This window comes from Nomia melanderi, unplaced genomic scaffold (genome assembly GCF_051020985.1).
Source record: "Nomia melanderi isolate GNS246 unplaced genomic scaffold, iyNomMela1 scaffold0902, whole genome shotgun sequence".
NCBI classification, from domain to species: domain Eukaryota; kingdom Metazoa; phylum Arthropoda; class Insecta; order Hymenoptera; family Halictidae; genus Nomia; species Nomia melanderi.
In genome coordinates, this window is record NW_027476016.1 from 12,501 (window position 1) to 22,382 (window position 9,882).

General features: G+C 50.3%; 1 non-coding gene across 1 annotated transcript; it reads left to right on the plus strand.

The window, feature by feature from the left end:
• The first annotated feature begins 6,725 nt into the window (after window positions 1–6,725).
• On the plus strand, window positions 6,726–6,880 carry LOC143176838 (5.8S ribosomal RNA). The gene has a single exon (XR_013001343.1). It is a non-coding gene; the product is annotated as a 5.8S ribosomal RNA (ribosomal RNA).
• Window positions 6,881–9,882: the final 3,002 nt, after the last annotated feature.

The following is a 9,882-nucleotide window of genomic DNA, read 5'->3' on the forward strand; positions in this document are numbered from 1 at the left end:
TGCAACAACGCTTCCTCGTGAAAAATACTTGAACGATCATGCACAGAGAGGTATCTCGATACCTGCTCTGCTGTATGACTAGACGGCTTACGCGCGGAGAGTTCATCTCCCGTCCGTCGGAAATTTCGAACGGCTTACGCGCGGAGAAATACACTTCTCCCGTCCGTCGAAATTTTTTTTTTTTACTTTGAACAAGGCGCATAGAGCCCGCCGAACCACGATTTCCGTGCGTCTTACATCTTTCGACGATGGGACGATCCACGCGAAGAGTTGTTTCGTGCTCGCGCGAGGTGCGATAGCGTCGATTCGCTTTTCTGTACGGGGAGAAATAGAACGATGAGTTGACTTATCGGGTCTTCGTTGGAATTACCGTCGCTGGCATTGTAAACTCCAGATGACCTTGTGATTCCTTCGTCGGGCACTGGTAAAGGGTGGCGATGATTCGTTCTATAATAGAAATACCCGTCGTAGCGATTCGGCCGAGACACCCGCCACGAAACACTCTCTCGTCGTGGAATCCCCGCATCGGAGAGTAAAACGCGCGAAGGCTTACTATGAGAGAAGAAATAGTATATGCCGGTGGTTCGCGTGTGTAGGCTCTATACGAAATTGCGATTCAAGAGAGTAGGAAAAGACGCGATGAACCACGATTTCCGTGCGTCTTACGTCTCTCGACGATGGGACGATCCACGCGAAGAGTTGTTACGTGCTCGCGCGAGGTGCGATAGCGTCGATTCGCCTTTCTGTACGGGGAGAAATAGAACGATGAGCTGACTTATCGGGTCTTCGTTGGAATTACCGTCGCTGGCATTGTAAACTCCAGATGACCTTGTGATTCCTTCGTCGGGCACTGGTAAAGGGTGGCGATGATTCGTTCTATAATAGAAATACCCGTCGTAGCGTTTCGGCCTAGTCACCCGCCACGAAACACTCTCTCGTCGTGGAATCCCCGCGTCGGAGAATAAAACGCCGAAGGCTTACTTATGAAACTTACGTCTCTCGACGATGGGACGATCCACGCGAAGAGTTGTTACGTGCACGCGTATGGTGCGATTGCGTCGATTCGCTTTTCTGTACGGGGAGCAATAGAACGTTGAGTTGACTTATCGGGTCTTCGTTGGAATTACCGTCGCTGGCATTGTAAACTCCAGATGACCTTGTGATTCCTTCGTCGGGCACTGGTAAAGGGTGGCGATGATGCGTTCTATAATAGAAATACCCGTCGTAGCGTTTCTTCCGAGTCAACCCGCTCACGAAACACTCTCTCGTCGTGGAATCCCCGCGTCGGAGAGTAAAACGCGAATTCATAGTATGGAAACTTACGTCTCTCGACGATGGGACGATCCACGCGAAGAGTTGTTACGTGCACGCGTATGGTGCGATTGCGTCGATTCGCTTTTCTGTACGGGGAGTAATAGAACGTTGAGTTGACTTATCGGGTCTTCGTTGGAATTACCGTCGCTGGCATTGTAAACTCCAGATGACCTTGTGATTCCTTCGTCGGGCACTGGTAAAGGGTGGCGATGATGCGTTCTATAATAGAAATACCCGTCGTAGCGTTTCTTCCGAGTCAACCCGCTCACGAAACTCTCTCTCGTCGTGGAATCCCCGCGTCGGAGAGTAAAACGCGAATTCATACTATGAAAACTTACGTCTCTCGACGATGGGACGATCCACGCGAAGAGTTGTTTACGTGCACGCGTATGGTGCGATTGCGTCGATTCGCTTTTCTGTACGGGGAGAAATAGAACGTTGAGTTGACTTATCGGGTCTTCGTTGGAATTACCGTCGCTGGCATTGTAAACTCCAGATGACCTTGTGATTCCTTCGTCGGGCACTGGTAAAGGGTGGCGATGATGCGTTCTATAATAGAAATACCCGTCGTAGCGTTTCTTCCGAGTCAACCCGCTCACGAAACTCTCTCTCGTCGTGGAATCCCCGCGTCGGAGAGTAAAACGCGAATTCATACTATGAAAACTTACGTCTCTCGACGATGGGACGATCCACGCGAAGAGTTGTTTACGTGTACGCGTATGGTGCGATTGCGTCGATTCGCTTTTCTGTACGGGAGAAATAGAACGTTGAGTTGACTTATCGGGTCTTCGTTGGAATTACCGTCGCTGGCATTGTAAACTCCAGATGACCTTGTGATTCCTTCGTCGGGCACTGGTAAAGGGTGGCGATGATGCGTTCTATAATAGAAATACCCGTCGTAGCGTTTCTTCCGAGTCAACCCGCTCACGAAACTCTCTCTCTCGTCGTGGAATCCCCGCGTCGGAGAGTAAAACGCCGAAGGCTTACTATGAAACTTACGTCTCTCGACGATGGGACGATCCACGCGAAGAGTTGTTACGTGCACGCGTATGGTGCGATTGCGTCGATTCGCTTTTCTGTACGGGGAGTAATAGAACGTTGAGTTGACTTATCGGGTCTTCGTTGGAATTACCGTCGCTGGCATTGTAAACTCCAGATGACCTTGTGATTCCTTCGTCGGGCACTGGTAAAGGGTGGCGATGATGCGTTCTATAATAGAAATACCCGTCGTAGCGTTTCTTCCGAGTCAACCCGCTCACGAAACTCTCTCTCGTCGTGGAATCCCCGCGTCGGAGAGTAAAACGCGAATTCATACTATGAAAACTTACGTCTCTCGACGATGGGACGATCCACGCGAAGAGTTGTTTACGTGCACGCGTATGGTGCGATTGCGTCGATTCGCTTTTCTGTACGGGGAGAAATAGAACGTTGAGTTGACTTATCGGGTCTTCGTTGGAATTACCGTCGCTGGCATTGTAAACTCCAGATGACCTTGTGATTCCTTCGTCGGGCACTGGTAAAGGGTGGCGATGATGCGTTCTATAATAGAAATACCCGTCGTAGCGTTTCTTCCGAGTCAACCCGCTCACGAAACTCTCTCTCGTCGTGGAATCCCCGCGTCGGAGAGTAAAACGCGAATTCATACTATGAAAACTTACGTCTCTCGACGATGGGACGATCCACGCGAAGAGTTGTTTACGTGCACGCGTATGGTGCGATTGCGTCGATTCGCTTTTCTGTACGGGGAGAAATAGAACGTTGAGTTGACTTATCGGGTCTTCGTTGGAATTACCGTCGCTGGCATTGTAAACTCCAGATGACCTTGTGATTCCTTCGTCGGGCACTGGTAAAGGGTGGCGATGATGCGTTCTATAATAGAAATACCCGTCGTAGCGTTTCTTCCGAGTCAACCCGCTCACGAAACTCTCTCTCGTCGTGGAATCCCCGCGTCGGAGGGTAAAACGCGATATATAATAGTATATGCCAGTGGTTCGCGCGCGTCGTCTCTGAGATACGCGGTCGACAGAGTTCCGAAAACACGTGATGTGCCACGATTTCCGTGCGTCTTACATCTTTCGACGATGGGACGATCCACGCGAAGAGAACGTTCGTGCTTGCGTGAGGTGCAACAGCGTCGATTCGCTTTTCTGTACGGGGAGAAATAGAACGTTGAGTTGACTTATCGGGTCTTCGTTGGAATTACCGTCGCTGGCATTGTAAACTCCAGATGACCTTGTGATTCCTTCGTCGGGCACTGGTAAAGGGTGGCGATGATTCGTTCTATAATAGTAATACCCGTCGTAGCGTTTCGACCGATGTCACCCGCCACGAATGTCTCTCTCGACGTGGAAACCCCGCGCCGAAGAGTAAACGCGAAGGCTTACCATACGAAAGAAAACGGTATTATACGCCTGTGGTATGTGCGTCTCGGCTCTGTGATACGCGATCGGCAGAGTTACAAAAAAACGTTGATGGGCCACGATTTCCGTGCGTCTTACATCTTTCGACGATGGGACGATCCACGCGAAGAGTAGTTACGTGCTCGCGCGAGGTGCGATAGCGTCGATTCGCTTTTCTGTACGGGGAGAAATAGAACGATGAGTTGACTTATCGGGTCTTCGTTGGAATTACCGTCGCTGGCATTGTAAACTCCAGATGACCTTGTGATTCCTTCGTCGGGCACTGGTAAAGGGTGGCGATGATTCGTTCTATAATAGAAATACCCGTCGTAGCGATTCGGCCGAGACACCCGCCACGAAACTCTCTCTCGTCGTGGAATCCCCATGTCGGAGAGTAAAACGCGAAGGCTAACTATATAAGAAACATATAGTATTATTTATGCCTGTGGTTCTCCGTTTGTCCTACTCTCAGATACGCGACTCGGAGAGTTACGAATAATCGTGATGGACCACGATTTCTGTACGTCTTACATCTTTCGACGATGGGACGATCCACGCGAAGAGATCATTCCTGCTTGCGTGAGGTGCGATAGCGCCGATTCGCTTTTCTGTACGGGGAGAAATAGAACGATGAGTTGACTTATCGGGTCTTCGTTGGAATTACCGTCGCTGGCATTGTAAACTCCAGATGACCTTGTGATTCCTTCGTCGGGCACTGGTAAAGGGTGGCGATGATTCGTTCTATAATAGAAATACCCGTCGTAGCGATTCGGCCGTGTCACCCGCCACGAAAATCTCTCTCGTCGTGGAATCCCCGCGTCGTAGAGTAAACGCGAAGGCTTGCTATAGAAGACTATAGTTTATACGCCTGTGGTTCACCGGTTGCCTGCTCTCCGGGGTACGCGATCGCGCAGGAGTTACGGAAGAACTTGATGGGCCACGATCTCCAAGCGGCTATATCTTTCGACGATGGGACGATTCACGCGAAGAGAACGTTCGTGCATGCGTGAGGTGCGATAGCGTTGATTCGCTTGTCTGTACGGGGAGAAATAGAACGATGAGTTGACTTATCGGGTCTTCGTTGGAATTACCGTCGCTGGCATTGTAAACTCCAGATGACCTTGTGATTCCTTCGTCGGGCACTGGTAAAGGGTGGCGATGATTCGTTCTATAATAGAAATACCCGTCGTAGCGTTTCGACCGATGTCACCCGCCACGAAATTCTCTCTCGTCGTGGAATCCCCGCGTCGGAGAGTAACCGCCGAAGGCTTGCTATAGAAGACTATAGTTTATACGCCTGTGGTTCACCGGTTGCCGGCTCTCCGGGGCACGCGATCGCGCGAAGGTTACGGAGGGACGTGAAGCGCCCGAGCAATGAAACGTCCGCAGGAGGAAACGAGCAACCGCCGAACATTGTTTCGCGACGTTTCCATAATGTATTGTCGTTTCGCTCGCATCCCGCTTCTTTCCCCTAGTTTCCTCGACGCGTAGTTTCGCAGCCTTAGTGGACGAATCATTCTCGATTCGAGGAAAGATATGCAGTGGGGCGTGCAATGAGCCCGCCAGAGACCACGATCTCCAATGCGTCTTTACATCTTTCGACGATGGGATGATCCACGCGAAGAGAACGTTCGTGCTTGCGCGAGGTGCGTTAGCGTCGATTCGCTTTTCTGTACGGGGAGAAATAGAACGATGAGTTGACTTATCGGGTCTTCGTTGGAATTACCGTCGCTGGCATTGTAAACTCCAGATGACCTTGTGATTCCTTCGTCGGGCACTGGTAAAGGGTGGCGATGATTCGTTCTATAATAGAAATACCCGTCGTAGCGATTCGGCCGAGTCACCCGCCACGAAACTGTCTCTCTTTCGTCGTGGAAACCCCGCGTCGGAGAGTAAAACGCGCGAAGGCTGTGACTGTAACATATATATATACAGTATACAATGCCTGTGGTTTTTGCGCGTGTCGGCTCTTCGGTATACGCGATCGGCCAGAGTTACGGAGGGACGGTGAAGCGCACGAGAAATTGAAACGGCCGCACGATTGGAACCGAGCAACCGTCGAACATTGTTTCGCGACGTTTCCATAATGCGTTTTCGTTTCGCTCGCATACCGCTTCTTTTCCCCTAGTCTCTGAGACGCGTTTTCGAGCCGTTCTTCTACTATCGATTCTCGTAGAGAGAAGGGACCGGGTAGTCTGGAAGTGGAACCCGCATCTTGCGTGTACCGTACACGGAATTGAGAGGACCGGCCGTGAAGCTCGTTTTAAAGCCGTGCGTCTGACACCCAACTCTTGCGCGCCAATTTCGCGGCAAGAGATAATATGGGACGAATGACCGGCAAAGAGCCAGCTGTGAAGTCTGTTTTTTTAATCGAATCCGTGGACGTGTGTATGCCGTAGCGTCGCTCGTCGTGTTCGTTCATGGTCGTTCCGAGAGAAAGAACGAAAGCGGTAACGAAGGGACCGGCCGTGAAGCTCGTTTTAAAGCCGCGCGTCTGACACCCAACTCTTGCGCGCCAATTTCGCGGCAAGAGATAACATGGGACGAATGACCGGCAAAGAGCCAGCTGTGAAGTCTTTTTTCATTATTTGCTTTCAATCGATCGATCGGTACGATTCGTGCAACGTTTCGCGCGATGCGACGCGAAAACATGCGCGCAACAATAGATGCGTCTGATCGGAAGAACGCGAGGGTCGACTGCACGCGATGGATTCAGTATCGGGTAGGATACAAAATATATCCCCGTCGTTTCCACGCGTGCGAGTCTTCTGCGTCTTTCGCGGGTTTTTGAATGCACTATACGCCCGGAACGTCGAGAAATATATACATATTACTTGAACGTTTTTCGTCTCGAAAGGCTTCGGTGTCGTCTCCAAGGCGACGCCTGAATCTCCTTCGCGCGCTGGTCGGAGATTCAGGTATCAACTTTTATCTTCTCTTTGAAAGAAGAGAGATATTAGGTCGAACAAATGAGAATAAAATTATATATGTGAAATATAAAATTTATACGATTACCCTGAACGGTGGATCACTTGGCTCGTGGGTCGATGAAGAACGCAGCTAATTGCGCGTCAACGTGTGAACTGCAGGACACATGAACATCGACATTTCGAACGCACATTGCGGTCCACGGATACAATTCCTGGACCACGCCTGGCTGAGGGTCGTTTACGTACCATACACTGCTTGCGTAGCTCTGTCAAATCCCCGCCGTCGTTCACTCTCTTCGGATCGAACGTTTTTTTACCGAAGGGCGCAAAGAACGTTTCTGAGTCGGGTTAAGAGAAGGATGCTACGTACGAGCGAACGATGGGTGTCTCGTCGGCGTTTGTCGCGGACACGCGAAAATTCTGTGAATTTCACGGACAGTGTACGTTCTAGTTGTTGCAAAACGATCGGAATCGTTTGTATGGACTCGCGTGAGTGTTCGCGGCGTCGTGCGTCGTTCAATTACGACCGCCCGCGGATACCGCTCCACTGCGATATGGATCTGAGCGACAACTTTTTCGGCTGTTCGTGAGATGAACGGTTTCGTGTGTTTAGAAAAATTTTTTTTCCCGCGCTCCCGACGTCACCTGAAATGATGCGTCAGAGGTGAAAGAAAATATTAAGAAGTCGAGAGAGAGAGAGACTACACACGTTTTATTCATATTTTGTATACCGTGCGTGAGACGGATGTGCACGACACGTCGTATGTCGGTATATTACCGACTGGCCCCAGGGAGATTGTTTTCTTCCTCTCTTACGAATGAGATGTACGTTTCGGAGGATCGTCGTTACCGAAACACACGGCAAAACGAGACTTCTCGCAGCAGAACCTTTATACACAATACACATCGACTCTTTTTACCCCGAGAGAGAGAGAAAAGGTGTATTTCTTTTTTTTATTTTTCGAATTCGACGCACGAACGCTTTGACGACTGGAGAAAAACACGGTGTGTGTTAAAATCGTGCGGGACGAGCATGCGTATTCGTAACGGGTCGAATAGTTCTTATTCCCCGTCGTCGCGTGTCCTCGCTGGACCACCACCGTGCGCTTCCGCCACGTTCAGTTGAATTTCGAAATATATATATATAAAAAGAATCACCATATACTCTCTTTCGGGAGGTGTATTTTTATCGGTTTCTGCTATAGAGAAGAGACGGAGATCGTGTTGTGAGGTGTAACGTTTCTGTATCCCCGTTTCGGAGGATCGTCGTTATCGGCGGAACACACGTCAAAACGAGACTTCTCGCAGAACCTTTATACACAATACACATCGACTCTTTTACCCCGAGAGAGAGAAAAGGTGTTTTTCTTTTTTTTTTATTTTTCGAATTCGACGCACGAACGCTTTGACGACTGGAGAAAAACACGGTGTGTGTTAAAATCGTGCGGGACGAGCATGCGTATTCGTAACGGGTCGAATAGTTCTTATTCCCCGTCGTCGCGTGTCCTCGCTGGACCACCACCGTGCGCTTCCGCCACGTTCAGTTGTATTTCGAAATATATATATATATAAAAAGAATCACCATATACTCTCTTTCGGGAGGTGTATTTTTATCGGTTTCTGCTATAGAGAAGAGACGGACGATCGTGTGTGACACCACGTGGTAACGTTTCCGTATCCCCGTAAAATACGTTTATCTTTTCTCGTAGAAAAGAGAGAGGAAGAGGCAGGAGCTCCTCTTTGGCGAGGCTTTCGAACGTCGCGTCCCGTCCGCCGGAATATAATGATATAAATATATAACCGCCGCCGACTTTGTGCGAAAGCGTTGAAACGAACGCGTCGGTCGCCCCATGGTGTGTGTTTGTCGTGTCTTCTTTTCCTCTTCTGCACTTCTCTTCACTGTCGATCGCGAGACCGCGCGAGATCCGCTTCGGTCGTCCAGTCCCCGAAAATTCTTCTCGGACGGGCGTTAAAGTTAACCGGAGCGCGAGATCGTCTAGCGAGAGTCTTTTTCGCGATCGAGTAAAATGTGATAGAAGAAGGAGAAGAGTGTAAAAAGAGAATATAGACACGCGACGCAGCAGAGACCACTGGTGAGGCGCATAAGACGCGTTCGCGAACGATTTTTCGCGACGATACGGAGTCGCGCGTGTCGCGGTATATTTATCATTTATATACGTTATAATATGAATATTGTTGTGTTCGAACGCACTCTCCTCTAGACTTTGTTTTTTTTGCCTTTGAGCGATTTTTATGAAATTCGATTGAATTTTCATACAATTCACGTTCACGACGACCTCAGAGTAGGCGAGATTACCCGCTGAATTTAAGCATATTACTAAGCGGAGGAAAAGAAACTAACAAGGATTTCCTTAGTAGCTGCGAGCGAACAGGAATTAGCCCAGCACTGAATCCCGCGGTTCCGCCGTAGGGAAATGTAGTGTTCAGGAGGGTCCATTTATCCCGTGACGTCGAACCGCGTCCAAGTCCATCTTGAATGGGGCCATTTACCCGTAGAGGGTGCCAGGCCCGTAGCGACCGGTACGCGTTTCGGGAGGACCTTTCCTTAGAGTCGGGTTGCTTGAGAGTGCAGCCCTAAGTGGGTGGTAAACTCCATCTAAGGCTAAATATGACCACGAGACCGATAGCGAACAAGTACCGTGAGGGAAAGTTGAAAAGAACTTTGAAGAGAGAGTTCAAGAGTACGTGAAACCGTTCAGGGGTAAACCTGAGAAACCCAAAAGATCGAATGGGGAGATTCATCGTCGACGAGGCTGGCTTCCGTTGGCGCGCAGATACCCCGCGTATGGACCTTCGTGGTTCCAATGCGCGAGGGTACACCGCCTTCGGCCTAAATGTTCCGGCAACGTAGTCGTGCACTTCTCCCTTAGTAGAACGTCGCGACCCGTTGCGTGTCGGTCTACGGCCCGAGTGGTTGCCTGCCGCGTCGCCTTTGGCGCACGCGACAGACCCTCGGCGGCCCGGCCGGCTGCGCGACGGTACTCTGACGGTATCGGGCCGCAACCAATCCATTTTCGAATGTATGTGCGTCAGGCCCGCCGCAAGCTCGATCAGTATACCCTCGGAGGTACGGACCTGGTGCCGGCTCCGAGCCTGGTCAGCTGTTGGCAGGCGGTGTCCTCGGACTGGCCAAGCTTCGAATTACCGGTCGGCGACGCTACTGCTTTGGGTACTCTCAGGACCCGTCTTGAAACACGGACCAAGGAGTCTAACATGTG